This window comes from Sorex fumeus, unplaced genomic scaffold (assembly GCF_029834395.1).
Source record: "Sorex fumeus unplaced genomic scaffold, SorFum_2.1 ptg000094l, whole genome shotgun sequence".
Taxonomy (NCBI): Eukaryota; Metazoa; Chordata; class Mammalia; order Eulipotyphla; family Soricidae; genus Sorex; species Sorex fumeus.
Genome location: NW_026606151.1, coordinates 4,570,831 through 4,590,875, shown reverse-complemented (window position 1 = coordinate 4,590,875; position 20,045 = coordinate 4,570,831). Strand labels below are relative to the sequence as shown.

The following is a 20,045-nucleotide window of genomic DNA, read 5'->3' as shown; positions in this document are numbered from 1 at the left end:
ATACCATCTCACACCTCAGAGACTGGCCCACATTCAAAAGAACAAAAGCAACCGATGCTGGCGTGGATGTGGCGAGAAAGGGACACTCCTTCACTGTTGGTGGGAATGTCCACTGGTTCAGCCCTTCTGGAAAACAGTATGGACGATTCTCAAAAAATTAGAAATTGAGCTCCCATTTGACCCAGCAATACCACTCCTGGGAATATATCCCAGAGAGGCAAAAATGTATAGTCAAAGTGACATCTGCACTTGTTTGTTCATTGCAGCACTCTTTACAATAGCCAAAAACTGGAAGAAACCTGAGTGCCCAAGAACAGATGACTGGTTAAAGAAACTTTGGTACATCTACACAATGGAGTACTATGTAGCTCTTAGAAAAGATGAAGTCATGAAATTTACATACAAGTGGTACAATATGGAAAGTATCATGCTAAGCGAAATGAGTCAGAAAGAGAGGGATAGACATAGAAAGATTGCATTCATCTGGGGGATATAAAGTAACAAAGTAAGAGATTAATACCCAAGAATAGCTGAGATCAGCACCAGGAGGATTACTCCATAACTTAGAGGCCAGCCGGGTATCCTAGAGGAAAGGGCAGTTCAGAGAGAGAAGGGAGCACCAAATAAAGGATGTTTGGAGGATCCTCCCAGGAGGGGAGATGCATGTCGAAAGTAGACTATGGACTGAACATGTTTGCCACTCAATGCCTCTTTTGCAGACCACAACACCCAAAAGGAGAGAGAGAACACAGGGGATTGCCCTGCCACAGAGACAGGGGGGATGGGGGATGGGGGTGGGAGGGATATTATCCATGGTGGTGGAAAATGGGCACTGGTGGAGGGATGGGTATCTGATCATTGTATAATTGAAACCAAAGCACAAAAAATTGTAAATCTACAACTTTAAAAAAATAAAATATAATAAAGGGGGAAAAAAAGCCATATCTCACACCTTACACAAAAGTCAACTCAAAGTGAATCAAAGATCAGACCTGAATCTATAAAATACACTGAGGAAAATATAGACTGAATCCTCTAGACCTCTAAGTGTTGTCAATAATCTGATATCAATGGAAAAAGCTACAAAATCAAAACTAAGTGGGACTACTTCAAACTTAAAATTTTTTGTACAGAAAAAGAATGACAGTCTCAAACTAAATGACAGTTGAATAGGAGAAAATATTCACACTCAGCACATCAGTTGTTGGGTTAATATGCTAAAAAAGGTTGATATCCAGGATCTATAAAGATTAATCAAAAAATGCACACAATAATCACAGAAATACACACAAAGATCAACAACAACAAAAAAATCTAAAAACCCCAGCTGTGGGGTTTAAAAACTGTGGTGAAGGAATAAACAGACACTTTTCTGAGGAAGAACAATGCATGACCAATAGGAACATAAAAAAATGCTGATTATCACTTACTGTTAGAGAAATCCAAATTAAGATGCCAGTAAGATATCATCTTACACCAGTGAAAATGTCATGTATCAAAAATAATAGGAATGGGGAGGGTGGGAAAGGGGGAGGAGGTATACCCGGGATATCCATGGTGGGGAATGTGCACGGGTGGAGGGATGGGTGTTTGATCATTGTGTAATTGTAACCCAAACATGAATGCTTGTAACTATCTCACGGTGATTCAATAAAATTTTTTAAAAATACTAGGAATGATCTCTTTAAACTACATCTTTATAGTCAAAATGCTCTAAAACTTCAAATTTTACTTTATTCGTTAGTCTCTTATCTGATACATGTGTGTATGTCCGCTGATCATACTCCAAAAGTGAATAAGTCACTGATTCCAGTAGAAGTGTTAGCCTCTTTCTGACCTCTGGGAATTTCCTCATTTTACCCACGGGCAAGCCTGCTTTTGGCAGTCCCTGGTGTCTGGAGGGAGAGATGTTCTGAGTAGGCTGGAAAGGATAATCATCAGTAGGAATTTACTTGTCATGATCACAATGAAGCTAACAATAGCACGCCCACAGACTTACCAAGCCTTGTCAATAAGAGCTCCAGCTTCGCCTGCACTTACCAAACTTTTTCGTGTATTTTCTTCACTCCAGGAGTTATCCTGTCAGCATTATGAAACAAACCTTTCTTCCCATTTCCCAAACTCACAGCCAGAGGAACGGCTATTTGCAAAGGAACTGCATTGCATTGATAGTTTTAGGTCAGCCATGCTTTTTCATGGACTTAATGCTTTTAATTTTTTTGTCTTGTCTATAACTGTACATAATTCTAGATATCCTGAATAGATATATTACATTTTTATATCACTGGAAGTCATTTTTCACACATATTTAAAGAACTTCTTTGCAAATATCAATCATTATTAGTGTATATTCATGTCAAGCACTTCTGCTGACCGTTTTAGAATTTATAATGTATTTTTTGCAAAGTGCATTTTTAGAGAGAAACTCTGATGTGGTGCCAAATTGAAACAATAATTAAATCTCACATGTTCACAGGAAAAAAAAAACTACATACTTCCAACCTTTCAGTCTAATACACACTATAGTAGATCCTTGCCAGACCAGCAGCTGAAATCTAATAGAAATGCATAGACTGGAACTCTAGCCCAAACTCCCTAAATTGGAATCTGTACCTTAGTAAACTCTTCATATGATTTGCAAGAATGATGACGCTTGAGAAAGAACATGATCAGTAAACTTAGAGTCTTCTATGGCTGTTCATTTTAATATTTGTGCTAAATTATGAGAAAATAATAGTTCCAACATTTTTTTAAAAATTTAATGAATCACAGTTACAGACTTACAAACTGTCATGATTACGTTCAGTCATACAATGATCAAGTCCCTCCACCAGTGCCCATTCTCTACCACCAATATTTCCAGTATTCCTCGCACCACTCCTCTACCTCCCCTCTACCTCTGTGGCAGGCATATTCCCTTTTACTATCTCTCTTCTTTTGGGTGTTACGGTTTGCAATATAGGTACTTAGTGGCCATCATGTTTGGTCAATAGTCTACTTTCAGCATGCATCTCCCATCCTGAGCGAGCCCTCTGAGCATCATTTACTTGGTGATCCCTTCTCTATCTCAGCTGCCTTTTCCCCCAGCATGTGAGGCTGGCTCCCAAGCCATTGAAGCTCCAACATTTTTTAAAAGAGACTAAGAATTAAGTCTAATTTCTAATTTCTAAACTCTTCACAATTCATTGACCATTTTTTCCCACTCTCACAAATGACCATTTCCCTCTGCAGATATGCTAGCAATATCACTTAGGTGTGGTCTAAGGCAGCAGTAGCAGCTTAGTGAGAAAAGCTGACTTATTACAACTTTGGAAATGTTGTTTTAATGTAATCTGATGCAACAGAACATAATAAACCTTTTGTATGTGGTTTGCAGAAAATTCCAAATGTAACTGAAATGATACATAACCTTTACATGCCTGAAGTATATTCCCAAATTCTCTCATACCAGAAGTCAAAGCTGCTTTTACAATTATGAGTCAGTGGATTATAACAATTTGTGTTTCCTCTTTTCTTTCATGTATATCACAAGAATTTTCAAATGTATGCTTCCATCCTAGGCTGGAGTATGATGTCATTGATGCTTTCTTATCTCAGTCAGACCAATGATGTCGTACTTGATCTTTCGTGCTTGTACCATCAGGTCCTCAATGGACGCAGCAGATGCCAGCGTACATGCATTGAAAGTACAGACAGTCATTTTTGCCTTTCTTCATTTTGGCAGCCTAGTTCGGCCTTGAGATTTTATCAGCCTCTCCTTCCACATCCTTCTCAACTCTGAGTCAGAGTATTCAGAGTATTCAGAGTCAGGGAAATGAGATCCAGTTTATTTACTGGATTTGGCATATAGAATACACCACAGACAGCTTGCCAGGCTCTGCCGTATGGGTGGAATATTCTCGGTAGCCTGAAAACACAACTAAACTTTACAGGTGTTCCTATTCAGGCATATGTGCTGGTGTGATATTCTCGGTAGCCTGCTGGGTTCTCTGAGAGCAAGAATTAGAGAATAAGAAGTCCGAGCTCACAAAACAGTGCAGAAAAGTGATCAAGGAAGACCTCAAAGAGAGAAGAGCAACAGTGCTGGTAGATGCGGCAGAAGCCAGGAAAAGCATTCGTAATGCCCGTCTGTCCTTCACCAACTACAAGATCAAGATGACTGCCCTCTGACATCCTGATGGATCTATCACATCTTCCAGAAGGGCAATGGAGAAGATTATTCATGACTTCTACTCAGATCTCTTTAATAGCCACATCCACTTGCCCACATACCACATTCCGCACGATGGATATATCGTTCTCAATGTTCTCCCTTCCGAAATTCAACACGCCATCTCATCAGTAAAGAAACAAAGAGCACCTGGCCCAGACAAGATCAGACCTGAACACCTGAAGAACTTACCATCAGTACTCATCAATACACTGGCTCGACTCTTCACATGCTACCTGTCTGAATGCAAGATTCCGTCCCAGTGGAAAACCAGCAGGACTGTACTACTATACAAGAAGGGAGACATCCACGACATTGGCAACTATTGCCCAATCTGCCTATTGTCTGTCATCTACAAGCTGTTCACTCGAGTCATCCTGAATAGGATTGGCAGAACACTAGATGAAGGACAATCATACGAGCAAGCCAGGTTCCGAAAAGAATTCAGCACCACCAACCATATCCACACTACAACCAAGCTCATTGAGGTTTCTCGGGAGTTCAAGATGCTGCTCTGTCTAACATTCATTGATTTAAAGAAGGCCTTTGATTCTGTTGAGACGGAAGCAGTCATCAAAGCCCTAGCCAATCAGGCGTTCAATCTCAATACATCAGGATCCTCTGTGAGCTGATTCACTACCAGGATCTCACCATGTCAAGAGAGGAGTTTGGCAGGGTGATACCATTTCATCGAAACTCTTCAGTGCCACACTCGAGAACATCATGCGACGACTGGAATGAGAAGAAATGGGAATGAAGATAGATGGTCGACAACTACACCACCTCCGCTTTGCTGATGACATCGTTCTAATAACACCAAACATCAGCCAAGCGGTACAAATGCTGACCAACTTCGACCGTGAGTGTGGAAAGGTCGAATTACAGCTGAATCTCACAAAGACAATGTTCATGAGAAACAGTCTTGCTCCTGACGTTCCATCCACTCTCAACGGAATGACCATCTCCGAATGCAACAGCTATGTACACCTAGGTCGAGAAGTCAACATGACGAATGACCTGGCACCTGAGTTGCGCAGGAGGAAGAGAGCGGCTTGGAACGCTTTCAAGAGCGTCAAAGAAATAGCTAAGAGGATGAAGAACCTCCAGCTCCAAGCATATCTCTTCGATTCCACTATTCTTCCTGCATTAACATATGCCTCAGAGACTTGGGCCCTACGAAAACAGGATGAAAACGCTATTTGGGTCTCTCAAAGAGGAATTGAAAGAGCTATGCTTGGAGTATCACGCTTCACTCAAATGAGAGATAAAACCCGGAGTTCCGACCTCCATCAACGCTCAAGAATCTGGGATGCTGTCTCATTTGCCAAGGCATCGAAAATCAGATGGGCTGGACACGTAATGTGATTTAGAGACGACTGCTGGACTAGAGCCATTACTGACTGGATCCCACTGGAAGTCAAAAGATCACATGGACACCCACCTACGAGATGGTCATACTTCTTCCTCAAGACCCTGAACGATCGGTTTGAGGCTCTTCATGTTCCTTGAATGAGCAGATGCCATTGGGCTACGCTAGCACGCAACAGGGATGAATGGAGACGTTACTGGTGCCCGCTCAAGCAAATCGATGAGTAACGGGATATCAAATGATCAAGTGATTAAATCACATGAGATAAATAGTTACGAAGTTATCCATGATTAGATTTCAGTCATACAATGTTCAAGTCCATCCCTCCATCAGTGTATACTTCCCACTATCAATGCCCCTGGTTTCTTCCCTCCTACCATTCCCCCTTCAGCCTGCATCTATGTCTATGACAGGCACTTTTCTTCTCTCTCTTCTCTCTCTCTCTGTCTCTCTCTCTCATTCCTTTTGGTCATTATGATTTGCTGGACAGGTACTGTAAGGTTATCATGTATATCCCTTTACCTACTTTTAGCACTCAATTCTTGTCCATAATGTTCATTTCCAACTGTCAAACAGATAAAAGCCTTCTTGATCCCTCTTCACATGTCCTTTCCTCTGTGATTCATGGAGGGGAGGAGAGAGGAAAGGAGAGGAGAAGTATGGAGAGAGGAGAGAAGTAGTGTTACCTCCTCTTCTTATAAGCACACCAGTCCATTGGATTAAAGTCCCAAGCTTTAATCATCTCCTTTAGGCACTAGCTCTAAAGAAAATCAGACTAGAGATTAGGACTTCAGATCTTCAGTTACGGCTTCAACATATGAATTTGGGGGTGAAGAAAATAAATGAACTCATGCACCCCCTCCCACATACCCCCAAATTATTATCATTTTCATATTCAAAATATTTCACTGCATCCCCAAATATTTAAAAGTCTAATTCATTCTAACATTAACTTCAGTGTCTGAAGTCCCAAGTCTCATCTATATATTATCTCAATGAACAAAACTCATCCAGAGGCAAAAGTTCTCACCAGTTGTAAACGGTTGAAACCAAATTAAGTTCCCTGCTTTCAAAATATCATTGTAGGATAGTCAAAGTGTAGACATTTCCATTCCAATAGGCAAAAGAAGAAAGAGCTGTGAGATGCTAAACCAAGTACAAACCAAGCAAGGTCAGTTCCATTAGCTCTGGTAGGTCAAGAGCAGTTCTCACTGACTCTGCTTTGGCCTTATGGACAGCAGTGACACCCTAGCAGTCTCCTGCCCTTGAAACTCTGGGTGGAGAAGTCTGGTCTGATGGCCCCACCTGTGGGAACCAGGAGGAACTAAGTGACACTGAGAGCACTAACCCTGAGGATCTCCTTTGTGGTCATCTTTTGTTCTTCTTAAGTGAAAGACAAGGCTGTTCACAGCTGACCTCCAGTCTATTGTCCCACCTCATGGAAGCAGGGACTCTACCAACCTTCCTCTAGTCTGTTCTGCATTTTCCATTCTCTTTAGTCCCTGCTGACAATGTTACTGACTGTGTAATATTCTGCCCAATAATTCTGCTTTAATGGCTGATAAGAGCTGTGATTCATATCCATGCCACCTCCCTGATGACTCCAATAAAAAAACATCTTTATGATAGCACATCCAGTGGAGCAAAATGCTGAGCTGGGTTCACTTCCTGCACCACATATGGTCCCTGAGCATGGCTGGGTATACCCCCTAAAACTCCTCCCCAAAATAAACACCTTTAGTCTTCTCTTCAGAACACCTTTATCAATATTTTCTCCAATCAGGTAGTCTGAGAATTTTCTAAATTTTCAAGTTCTAGCTACTTTTTATTTGACAGCTACTTCAATTGATCTCAATTATCTTGTATTTCACTGTGTGAAGAGGAAAACAAACTACTTTTTCAATATTTAGCTTATCAGTTAACACATCCCATTTCATTTCTCACAAGTTCTATCTCCCACAAAATAATGGAACATAATTAACTGTGGTTTTCATTACTATTTTTTCCCACTCTATGGCAAAAATGGCCTTTTCTTCGTTTCCAATATCCTGTTACTTTTTTCTGTCTGGACCAAAAACTGAATGACATTTTATGTCATTATTTCTACCAACAGTCTGTTCATGATTTATATATCACTGTGTCACTGTCAATGTCATCCTGTTGTTCATTGATTTCCTCGAGCAGGCACCAATAACGTCTCCTTCGTCCTAGCCCTGAGATTTTAGAAAGTGCCACATTCGAGGCTCTTTAAGGGTCAGGAGAGTAAGACTCATCATTGTTACTGGTTTTTGGCATATTGAATATGCCATGGGGAGTTTGTCAGACTCTGCTGTGTGGGCAGGATACTTTTGGTAGCCTGCCAGGTTCTCCAGAGTAAGACCTAGATAATAAGATGTCGTGGCCCTGTGCTTCCGGGAGCTGGATTTTATAGTCTCTGGGTCTTGGCCATTGATGGGATTACACAGCGCCGGGGGCAGTTGGTGGGTGTAACGCCTACATACTGGAAGATGGGGGATCTGGGTGGAGGAGGCCCAGTCCCAATCTGAGCAAGCTTGAAGATCTACGCCCCAGGTCCCACACACCTGGGTTCCTCTGCCAGTTCCTTCATGCGTGAGGCTCATCTGAACATGTGGAGAGTGGTCTTAAGCATAGCTGTGGCTGGAACGGAGGTCTTCAGTTGCCGGGGCTCTGCTCAGGGTGGGGAGGGAAACTCAACCCACACTCCTCCAAGGGGTCCTGGTGAGGACAGCCAGGCGTGGATGCAAGGATTGAACATAGGTTGGACACACAGGTTAAGTGCCTTACCTGCTATCCTATAGTCTCTGATCCCTTAATATTCCTATTTTAGAAAAAAGCTGTTTAACTCCTAACTTTTTCAGCAAAAGTGTCCTAAGCAGGGTGGAGATATTAAGTTTCAAAGAATAGTGAAGCAGCAGAGTACATACTAAGCATATATGAGGCATTTAACTTGATGATCCCTGGCACTGCCGATCCTCTATCTTCCCTCGCCACAACACTAGGAATAGCCCTATTCATCCCTAAGCACCACTGGGTGTGTGTTGGGTCCTGAGATCACACCACTGGGTCCAACAACAAAATGATCAGCCCACACCTCCACCCACAGGCATAGAATCTCTGGGAATAATCCCAGGGGTCCAGAGTACAGCTAAGTATGGCCCCTATTTAAAGAAAACAATAAATAAAAATAGAAGTTAAGTTTGGGGCCAACTCTCTCCCCTTCCATTCAGGTACAGCCCGCCCCCAAGGCCTGGGACTTTCTCTGGGCATGCGCAGCTAGCTCGATCTCATAGGACAGCCGGTTTTTTCCCCTGATCTGCGCGGAACGGGAACGGAACCCACATCCCAGCAACAAAGCTGAAGGTCTCTGCCAACTCTCTCCCTTTCCATTCTGGTACAGCCCGCCCCCAAGGCCTGGGACTTTCTCTGGGCATGCGCAGCTAGCTCGATCTCATAGGAAAGCCGGTTTTTTCCCCTGATCTGCGCAGAATGGGAACGGAACCCACCTCCCAGCAACAAAGCTGAAGGTCTCCGCCAACTCTCTCCCCTTCCATTCAGGTACAGCTCGCCCCCAAGGTCTGGGACTTTCGCTGGGCATGTGCAGCTAGCTCGATCTCATAGGACAGCTGGTTTTTTCCCCTGATCTGCGTGGGACCAGCGAAGGGACCCTTTGCAGAGCCACGGCTGCTAATGTGGCCGCGAAATATTCTCCCACTACATATGCCCTAGGAACCATAAGCTACCTTCTTAGAAGGAATCTTCTCTATTTTAGCTCAGCCACTAGAAACTCAGTAGCCAATAACTCATAAGCCTATCTCAAACTCACACTGCATATCAAGCAGAACAATAACAGTGAACGTGAAGGATTAAACCACACTTGTCACAATGGTAAAGCAATGCAAAAGCCCACCATACTTTATAATTGAAGAGGCTAGCCCAGAAGACATCAACAGTACTGTAGTGTAAGACAACCTCTCTGACAAGGAATTCAGAAGGGAGCTACTTAGGATGCTTAGGGAACTAAAAGAAACAATGGAAAGCAATGCCAATAAAAGACAAGAGGATTTGAAGGCAGAAATGAGGAAAATGCAATCGGAAATGTCAGACCTGAAAAAACTGGTAGGCGAATTGAAAAACTCAGTGGAAGGCCTCAGAAGCAGAGTAACAGCCGCTTAGAACAGAATCAGTGAGCTCGAAGATGAAGTTCAGAGACTCTCCAGGAAAGAGCAGAAAATGGAAAAGAGACTCACTATTCGGGAACAGATGGCAAGAGAAGATCGTGATGAAGACAAGAGGGCTAACGTAAGAATTATTGGAGTCCCAGAGGGACAGGAAGAAAACCTTGATGAAGAAGAAACTGTCAAAGACATCATTGCTACAACATTTCCAGAGCTGAAGAAAACTTGTGACCACATTCAGGAGGCCCGAAGGGTACCAGCTAGAAGAAATCCGAATAAAAATACCCCAAGACACATTCTGATCAAAATGACCGAAACCTTAGACAGAGACAAAATTCTGAAAGCAGCAAGATCGAAGAAAGAAATCTCTTACAAAGGAGCATCCTTAAAATTCACAGCTGATTTCTCTCATGAAACCCTCATGGCCCAAAAGCAGTGGTGGGACATAGTGAAAAAACTCAATGAAATAAATGCCTCTCCAAAAATACTTTACCCAGCGAGACTCTCATTCATAATAGAAGGAACAACACACAGTTTCACAGACAAACAACAGCTCAGGAACTTCATAGACTCAAAACCATGGTTACAAGAACAACTAAATGGGCTACTTTAAGGCAAGAAAGGCCCCTCAAATACACCAAATTTCAACAGAACAATGGGACAAAATCCCATAACAATAATCTCTCTCAATGTCAATGGGCTAAACGCACCAATTAAAAGACATAGAGTGGCAGGATGGATTAGAAAATTGAACCCAACATTCGGCTGCCTGCAAGAAACACATCTCAATAGTCAAAGCAAACACAGACTCAGAGTCAAAGGCTAGAAAACAATCCTACAGGCAAAGATCTCCCATAAAAAAAGCTGGGGTAGCCATCCTAATATCAGACTACATCGATTTCAGAGTGAAAAAGGTCATAAGAGACAGTGAAGGCCATTTCTTATTGATCAAAGTATCTGTACAACAGGAAGAACTTACAATAATAAAAGTATATGCACCTAAGGAGAGACCAGCAAAGAACTTAAAACAGCTACTCATAGATTTGGAAAAAGACATCAATAGCAACACAATACTACTGGGAGACTTCAACACCGCTTTGTCACCTCTTGATAGATCAACCAGACTCAAGCTTAGCAAGGACATACTTCATCTGAGGGAAACAATGGAAAAAAGGGACTTAGTAGATATATACAGGACACTTCATCCACAAAAAGCTGAATACACATTCTTCTCAAGCGTACATGGAATATTCTCCAAGATAGACCACATGCTGAGGCACAAAACATGCCTCCATAAAATTAAGAATATAGAGATTGTATCAACAATCTTCTCAGACCATAATGCGCTGAAATTAGAAGTAAATCACACACAAAAACAGAAAACTAAATCAAACACCTGGAAATTAAACAGTGCACTATTGAACAACGAGTTCCGAACAGGAGGAAGGAAATAATAAAACTCAGAGCAGAGATTAATGAGATGGAAACCCAAAAAACAATCCGAAAGATCAATGAAACCAAGAGCTGGTTCTTCGAGAAAATTAACAAGATCAATCAGCCTCTAGCGAAACTCACAAAGAAAGGGAGAGAGAAAACACTAATAAACCGAATCAGAAATGAAAAGGGGGTCATTACAACAGAAACTACAGAAATTCAAAGGATCCTCAGCGAGTACTTTGAGAAGCTTTATGCCACGGAACATGAAAACCTCGAGGAAATGGATAAATTCCTAGACTCCTACTGACTCCCAAGGCTGAACCAAGAAGACCTGGAATACCTGAACAGACCTATCACCATCAAGGAAATTGAAATGGTAATAAAAAGTCTCCCCAAGTACAAAAGTCCTGGCCCAGATGGATTCACTAGTGAATTCTTCCAAATCTTTAAAGAAGACTTACTCCCAATCCTCTTTAAGCTTTTCCACGAAATTGAAATATCAAAAACACTTCCGAACAGTTTCTACGAAGCAAATATCACAGTGATACCAAAAGCAGACAGAGATACCACAAAGAAAGAGAATTACAGACCGATATCCCTGATGAACACAGATGCAAAGATCCTCAACAAACTATTAGCAAATAGAATCCAACTACTCATAAAAAAGATCATACACCATGACCACTATTCTCAGATGATATGATACTATACATAGAGAACCCAATAACCTCCACCAAAAAACTCCTAGAAACAATAGACTCGTATAGTAAAGTTGCAGGCTATAAAATCAATACCCAAAAGTCCATGGCTTTCCTATACGCAAACTGTGAGAGAGAAGAAAGCGACATGAAAAAAAAATCCCGTTCACAATTGTGCCCCAGAAAATCAAGTACCTAGGAATCAGCTTAACTAAGGAAGTAAAGGACCTGTACAAAGAAAACTACAAAACGTTACTTCAGGAAATAAAAGAGGACATGAGGAAATGGAAAGATAGCCCCTGCTCATGGGTCGGGAGACTTAACATTGTCAAAATGGCAATACTACCGAAAGCATTGTATAAATTCAATGCAATCCCTATAAGGATACCCATGACATTCTTCAAAGAAATGGAGCAAACACTCCTGAAATTTATGTGGAACAATAAGCCCCCACGAATAGCTAAAGCAATTCTTGGGAAAAAGAAAATGGGAGGAATCAACCTCCCTAACTTCAAACTGTACTACAAAGCAGTAATAATCAAAACAACATGGAAAGTATCATGCTAAGCGAAATGAGTCAGAAAGAGGGATAGACATAGAAAGATTGCATTCATCTGGGGAATATAAAGTAACAAAATATGAGATTAATACCGAAGAATAGCTGAGATCAGCACCAGGAGGATTACTCCATAGCTTAGAGGCCAGCCAGGCATTCTAGGGGAAAGGGCAGCTCAGATAGAGAAGGGAGCACCAAATAAAGGATGTTTGGAGGATCCTTCCAGGAGGGAAGATGCATGTTGAAAGTAGACTATGGACTGAACATATTTGCCACTCAAAGCCTCTTTTGCAGACCACAACACCCAAAAGGAGAGAGAGAAAACAAGGGATCGCCCTGCCACAGAGGCAGGGTGGGATGGGAGGGATGGGGGTGGGAGGGATATTATCCATGGTGGTGGAAAATGGGCACTGGTGGAGAGATGGGTATTTGATCATTGTATAATCTAAACCCAAGCACAAAAAATTGTAAATCTACAACTGTACCTCATGGTGTTTAAAAAAAATTTTTTTTTAAATCTCATAAAATTAAAAAAAAAAACCTGAAAAGAAAAAAAAAGAAGTTAAGTTTTGTTGCTAGGATTCTTGGTTTAGCCATCATAAAAACAAGTTGCTAAACCTTTATGACTCTATTTCTTTATACATAGGATTAGAAAATTAAGTCAAATTGTTCTGAGGATCAAGAAAATAATGACTGCTTCAAACAGTGTCTATTACACAGAAAATAATACATATTTATATATATATAAATTTTATATATAATATACATAGCACTTTGTATATATAATGGTTTTATATATAAAAATATTTATATATATTTATATATAATATACATAGCGGGGCTGGAGGCATAGCACAGCGGTAGGGCATTTGCCTTGCATGCAGCCAGCCCGGCCCAGCCGGGTTTGATTCCTCCACCCCTCTTGGAGAGCCTGGCAAGCTACCTAGAGTATTCAATATGCCAAACACAGTAACAAGAAGTCTCACAATGGAGACGTTACTGGGCTCGCTCGAGCAAATCGATGAACAACGGGAGGACAGTGACATTGACAAAATACATAGCACTGTAGCACTGTCCTCCCATTGTTCATAGATTTGCTTGAGCATGCACCAGTAACGTCTTCATTGTGAGACTTATTGTTACTGTTTTTGGAATATCGAATACGCCACGGGGAGCTTGCCAAGCTCTGCCATGTGGGAAGGATACTCTCGGTAGCTTGCTGGGCTCTTGGAGAGGGACAGAGGAATCAAACCTGGGTCAGTTGTGTGCAAGGCAAACGCCCTACCTGCTGTGCTATCGCATCAGCCAGATAGATAGATAGATAGATAGATAGATAGATAGATAGATAGATAGATACATATATATACATATATATACAAAAGAAAATTCCCCAACTGTGTAGTAACATTATGGATCTACGTTTGATGTATAAACTATTCAAAGTGATTAAAGTGGTGATAGGAGCATTCTCCTTTCTTTCTAGTCTTAATATAAAGTGGATTTAATAAAAATTTCAACCAACAGTCCTTTCAAGACAATCTAAATTCCTCCAAACATGTGCCTCAAGACTCTTCGTATCTCTGGTACCTCTCACCCTGCTTCAAAGCCACTCCCACTTTTAGGGGTGGTTGGAGGGAATGTTCAGAGGTATCCAAAATCCAACTCTGTGGGTCAGCAGATTATGTGCCCAGGCCGGAGGCTGGGGCATGCAGTGTTTGGATACAGCTTGGGGGCTTGTGCATGTAAGGCAAGAGTCCCAGCCATCAAGCCAGACCTCACTTCCGAATTTTTATACCAGAAATCTATTTTTATTGTTTTCTGGGAGTGTCAAAACAAAACACAATGGACTGGGCAATTCAAACGCCAGAAATGTTATTTTCTCTTAGATCTAGAGTCCTAGGCTGGAGTGATAGCACAATGGGTAGGGCAATGCCTTGCACACGACTGACCCGGGTTCAATTCCTCCGTCCCTCTCCGAGAGTCCGGCAAGCTACTGAGAGTATCCCGCCCACATGGCAGAGCCTGGCAAGCTACCCATGATGTATTCAGTATGCCAAAAACAGTAACAACAAGTCTCACAATTTGTTGTGAGACGTTACTGGTGCCTGCTCGAGCAAATCGATGAACAAAGGGATAACAGTGGTACAGTGTTACAGATCTAGAACCCTAACTTCCAGAGGTCAATGTCACCGATTTTGCTCCTAGCAAGCAAGCACTTTTCCTTTCCCTTTGTCCCATGCCCTTTCCTATACGGCCACTGGGGGGCGTGGGGAAGCAAACAAGCTCTGGTCTAGCTTCCTCTTAGGACACTGGACCTATTAGGTCTGGCTAGGAATTCTTCAGATAAACTCTCTTAAATTTAATTAACTCCTCATAGGCCCTATTTGCAAATGCAGTCAAAGTGGAGTTCAGGACTTCAGTGTATGTACTTAGAAGGGACAGAATTCATTACAAGAGGACATAATAGAAATTACTCTTACAGATGCTTTGAAAATTCTCCCTTTTCCCACAATATTTAGTGTTGTTCTTTCTTTTATCTGAAATTTCCTTGAAATTTTCCAGACCAATACATTCTCCATGCTATACTCATAAATAAATCTCGAAAGAGAGCAACAAGTTGCAGAGATACCACCAGACTCTGTGCTGAACTGAGTCTCATACCTGGAGCACCCTGAAGGGGGCGCAGGTGAGCCCAGCACCCACCCAAACAGCCCCAGCAGCTGAAAACTTCCATAACCCAATAGCGGCCATGCTCATGGCCACTCTCCACAGGCTCAGAAGACTAAACCAGAAACGAATTAGTTAAAAAAATTCAGGTATGCAGATTTTGTGACCGAAATATCCAGGGTCTCAGAGAGTCGGTGATGGGCTACCTCCCCCCGCTCACCTGTTTTTCTGGGAGCCTGGCAGTCAAGTCCATGGACCCTCTGGTAACATATAAGCTCATTAACTGACCAAGATCCAGAGACTCATAAATAAACTTCAGAAGAGATCAGCAAGCTGCAGAGATGCTTCTGGACCCCAAAGTCACTATCCAGTAAAAAAATTTAACTGCAGCTATATCACCCCATCAAAATTGTAGAATTCCTGGAGCATGCAGCTGCATAACCTAAAACTCTTCACGACTGATATACCAGGAGTAGCACACCACTTGATCACTTGACTTCCCGTTAATCGTCGATTTGCTCGAGTGGGCACCAGTAACATCTCATTTGTCCCTGTCGGGTGCTAGTGTAGCCCAATGGCGTCTGTTCGTTCTAGGAACAAGAAGAGCCTCAAACCGATCGTTCATGATCTTGAGGAAGAAGTCTGACCATCTGGTAGGTGGGCAGCCATGCAGTCTTTTGACGTCCCGTGAAATCCAGTCAGTAACAGCTCTAGTCCAGTGGTCATCTCTAAATCTCATTACGTGGCCAGCCCATCTGATTTTTGATGCCTTGGCAAACAAGACAGCGTCCCTGATTTTTGATCGTCGACGGAGGTCGCAACTCCAGATTCTTTCTCTCATTTGAGTGAAACATGATACTCCAAGCATTCATCATTCATTCATTCATCATTCTGTTATTCGTCGATTGCCTCGAGCAGGCCCCAGTAACGTCTCTTTCATCCTAGCCCTGAGATTATATTCAAGGCTCTTTAGGAGAAGAGACCCATCATTGTTACTGGTATTTGGCATATTTGGTGCGCCACGGGGAGTTTGCCAGACTCTGCCCTGTGGGCGGGCTATACTCGATAGCCTGCAAGTTTGTCCAAAGTAGGAATGAGATAATAAAATATCATAAAAAGATGTCCTGATAAGATGTCGCGCGGCCGCGAATGCGGCCGCGCGGTTCCGGGAGCTGCATTTTATAGTCTCTGAGTCTTGGCCGCTGATGGGATTACACGGCGCCAGGGGGCCAGGTGGTGGGTGTGACCCCCGCCTACTGGAATTTGGAGGATCTGGGTGGAGGATGCTCGACTCCAATTCGAGTAGGCTTGGAGATCTCGGCCCCGGAACCTGCGTGGCTTTGTCCAAGCATAGCTCTTTTTATTCCTCTTTGGGAGATCCGAATAGCATTCTCATCCTGTTTGCATAGGGCCCAGGTCTCTGAGGCATATGTTAATGCAGGAAGAACAGTGGAATCAAAGAGATGTGCCCAGAACCAGAGGTTCTTCGTTCTCTTAGCTATTTCTTCGATGCTCTTGAAGGCGTTCCAAGCCGCTCTCTTCCTCCTGCGCAGCTCCGGTGCCAGGTCATTTGTCATGTTGACTTCTCGACCTAGGTACACATAGCTGTTGCATTCGGAGATGGTCGTTCCGTTGAGAGCGAATGGGGCGTCAGGAACGAGACTGTTTCTCATAAACATTGTCTTCATAAGATTCAGCTGTACTCCGACCTTTCCACACTCACAGTCAAAGTCGGCCAGCATTTGTGCCGCTTGGCTAATGTTTGGTGTTATTAGAACAATGTCTTCAGCAAAGCGGAGGTGGTGTAGTTGCCGACCGTCTATCTTCACTCCCATTCCTTCCCATTCCAGTCTTCGCATGACGTTCTCAAGGGTGGCACTGAAGAGTTTCTGGGAGCCTGGCAGTCAAGTCCATGGACCCTCTGGTAACATAGAAGCTCATTAACTGACCAAGATCCAGAGACTCACAAATAAACTTCAGAAGAGATCAGCAAGCTGCAGAGATGCTTCCCTGCCAAACCCTTCTCTTGACATCAATGATTACTTCTTTGTAGAATGGTGAGATCCTGGTAGTGAATCCGTAATACAGCTCACGGAGGATCCTGATGTACTGAGTTTGAATGCCCTGATTGGCTAGGGCTTCAACCACCGCTTCCATCTCAACAGAATCAAAAGGTGAGGAAGGGATTGAAATCAGAAGCCCCACACTACCCTGCCCTGTCTGCTTCCACCAACCGCCAGAGACCCAGGGATTGGATTGCGCACAGAAAACCCATGCTACCCCTACTGGTACCAGATAAATACCTCTCCCGCAGACCTCCACTACCTCCACTACCCAGCCGCCACCACTCTCCAGGATGCTTTCCGGACACATTATAAGACACTTAATACCCATCTTTCATAATTGCCATACCATGTTTGATAGGGTTCAAATATGGTTTGAATCATGGGAACACCTACAAGGGTGATTAGAGGCCGCCCCAAAAGCTTCTATCCCTCTCGGAGAGCCTGGCAAGCTACCGAGAGTATTCCGCCCGCATGGCAGAGCCTCGTAAGCTATCCGTTGTGTATTTGATATGCCAAAACCAGTAATTACAGTAATTAGCACACTACGTTGGATGGAATGTAAAGTAGAAGACAACCAATCTCGATTAAGAAAATATTAACACATAAGGCTTAACCTGAAGCAACATGTTCATAATCTCTTGTACAAGGGCTTAATGACTCCAGGGTAAAACACAAAAATCTTCGCACACTTTCTCCTAAGGAAATCTCTTTTGATGATTTTTAGCAAATTAATCATAACAAGTAATACAAAATAAATCATTTAGGGCCTGCTATTGGAGCAGACTTGGGTGGTGGTTGGGAAAACTGGAAGTAATGGTAGTAAAAAGGTATAATGGGTTGGTCCCATATTGAACTAGAGTTGGAAGAGGCAAGTCTCAACATAGAGGGCCATGATCCAAAGGAACCAGAGCAGTTGAGAAAACTGTTTATTGGAGGTTTGAGCTTTGAAGCCACAGATGATAGTTTAAGAGAATATTTTGAGAAATGGGGCACACTTACAGATTATATGGTGATGAGAGACCCCCAAACAAAATGTTCCAGAGGCTTTGGTTTTGTGACTTAATAGCACAGTGGTAGGGTGTTTGCCTTGCATGCAGCCAACATGGCCGACCCGAGTTTGATTCCTCCGCCCCTCTCAGAGAGCCCAGCAAGCTACCGAGAGTATCTCGCCCGCACGGCAGAGCCTGGCAAGCTCCCCATGACGGATTCGATATGCCAGACACAGTAACAACAAAATCTCCAATGGAGACGTTACTGGGCCCGCTCGAGCAAATCGATGATCAACGGGAGGGCCTTTACTTTACTTTTACTCATGTGTTGAAGAGGTGGATGAAGCTATGTGTGCTCGACCACATAAGGTTGATGGACGTGTAGTGGAACCAAAGAGAGCTGTTTCTAGAGAGGATTCTGTGAAGCCTGGTGCCCATCTAACAGTGAAGAAAATTTTTTGGTGGTATTAAGAAGACACAGAGGAATATAATTTAAGAGACTACTTTGAAAAGTACGGCAAAATTGAAACCATAGAAGTTATGGGAGACAGGCAGAGTGGGAAAAAGAGAGGATTTGCTTTTGTGACTTTTGATGATCATAATACAGTTGATAAAATTGTTGTTCAGAAATACCACACTATCAATGAGCATAATTGTGAAGTGGAAAAGGCCCTTTCTAAGCAAGAAATGCAGTCTGCTGGATCGCAAAGAGGTCGTGGAGGTGGATCTGGCAACTTTATGGGCCGTGGAGGCAATTTTGGAGGTGGTGGAAACTTTGGTGGAAGAGGAGGCTATGGTGGTGGCGGTGGTGACAGCAGAGGTAGTTATGGATGAGATAATGGTGGAAATAATGAATTTGGAGGTAATGGTGGCAACTATTGCAGAGGTTCTGGTCATAGTAGTAGAGGAGGCTATGGTGGTGGAGGACCAGGATATGGAAACCAAGGTGGTGGATATGGAGGAGGTGGTGGAGGAGATGATGGTTACAATGAAGGAGGAAATTTTGGTGGTGGTAACTATGGTGGTGGTGGGAACTATAATGGTTTTGGAAATTATAATGGACAATAGCAATCAAATTGTGGACTCATGAAAGGGGGCAGTTTTGGTGGAAGAAGCTCGGGCAGTCCCCTATGGTGGTGGTTATGGATCTGGTGGTGGAAGTGGTGGCTATGGTAGCAGAAGGTTCTAAAAACTCAGCAGAAAAGGGCTACAGTTCTTAGCAGGAGAGAGTGTGGAGTTGTCAGAAAAGCTGCAGGTTACTTTGAGACAGTCGTCCCAAATCCATTAGAGGAACTGTAAAAATCTGCCACAGAAGGAGCGATGATTCATTGTCAGAAAAGTTACTACAGCTTAAACAGGAAACCCTTCTTGTTCAGGACTGTCATAGCCACAGTTTGCAAAAGTGCAGCTATTGATTAATGCAATGTAGTGTCAATTAGATGTACATTCCTGAGGTCTTTTATCTGTTGTAGTTTTTTCTTTTTCTTTTTCTTTTCATTACATCAGGTATATTGCCCTGTAAATTGTGGTAGTGGTACCAGGAATAAAAATTAAGGAATTTTTAACTTTTATTTTTTAAAAAAGAAGAAGGTGTAATGGTGGTGGCATTACTTTTGGAATATTGAAATTAATAAATAATCATTAACAACTTTATTAAAAATAAGATTAAATTTGAAAATGTAAAAATTGAGAAAACAGAACAACAAAATAAGTGTAAGTAAAATAAATAAATACTCAATGCTAGCTTCTGTGTCATTTCGTGTTATATAAAAATGTGTTGGGAATTTACAAAGGAAGTCAATTTCACCCTCTGGTAAGTGCTTATAAAATAAAGGTCCTGTAGTGAATGCTGCTGGA

The 20,045-nt window shown here is 42.5% G+C and overlaps 1 pseudogene; it reads left to right on the top strand.

The window, feature by feature from the left end:
- Nucleotides 1–18,031: 18,031 nt before the first annotated feature.
- On the top strand, nt 18,032–19,377 carry LOC130040111 (heterogeneous nuclear ribonucleoprotein A3-like; annotated as a pseudogene).
- The last annotated feature ends 668 nt before the right edge of the window (nt 19,378–20,045 follow it).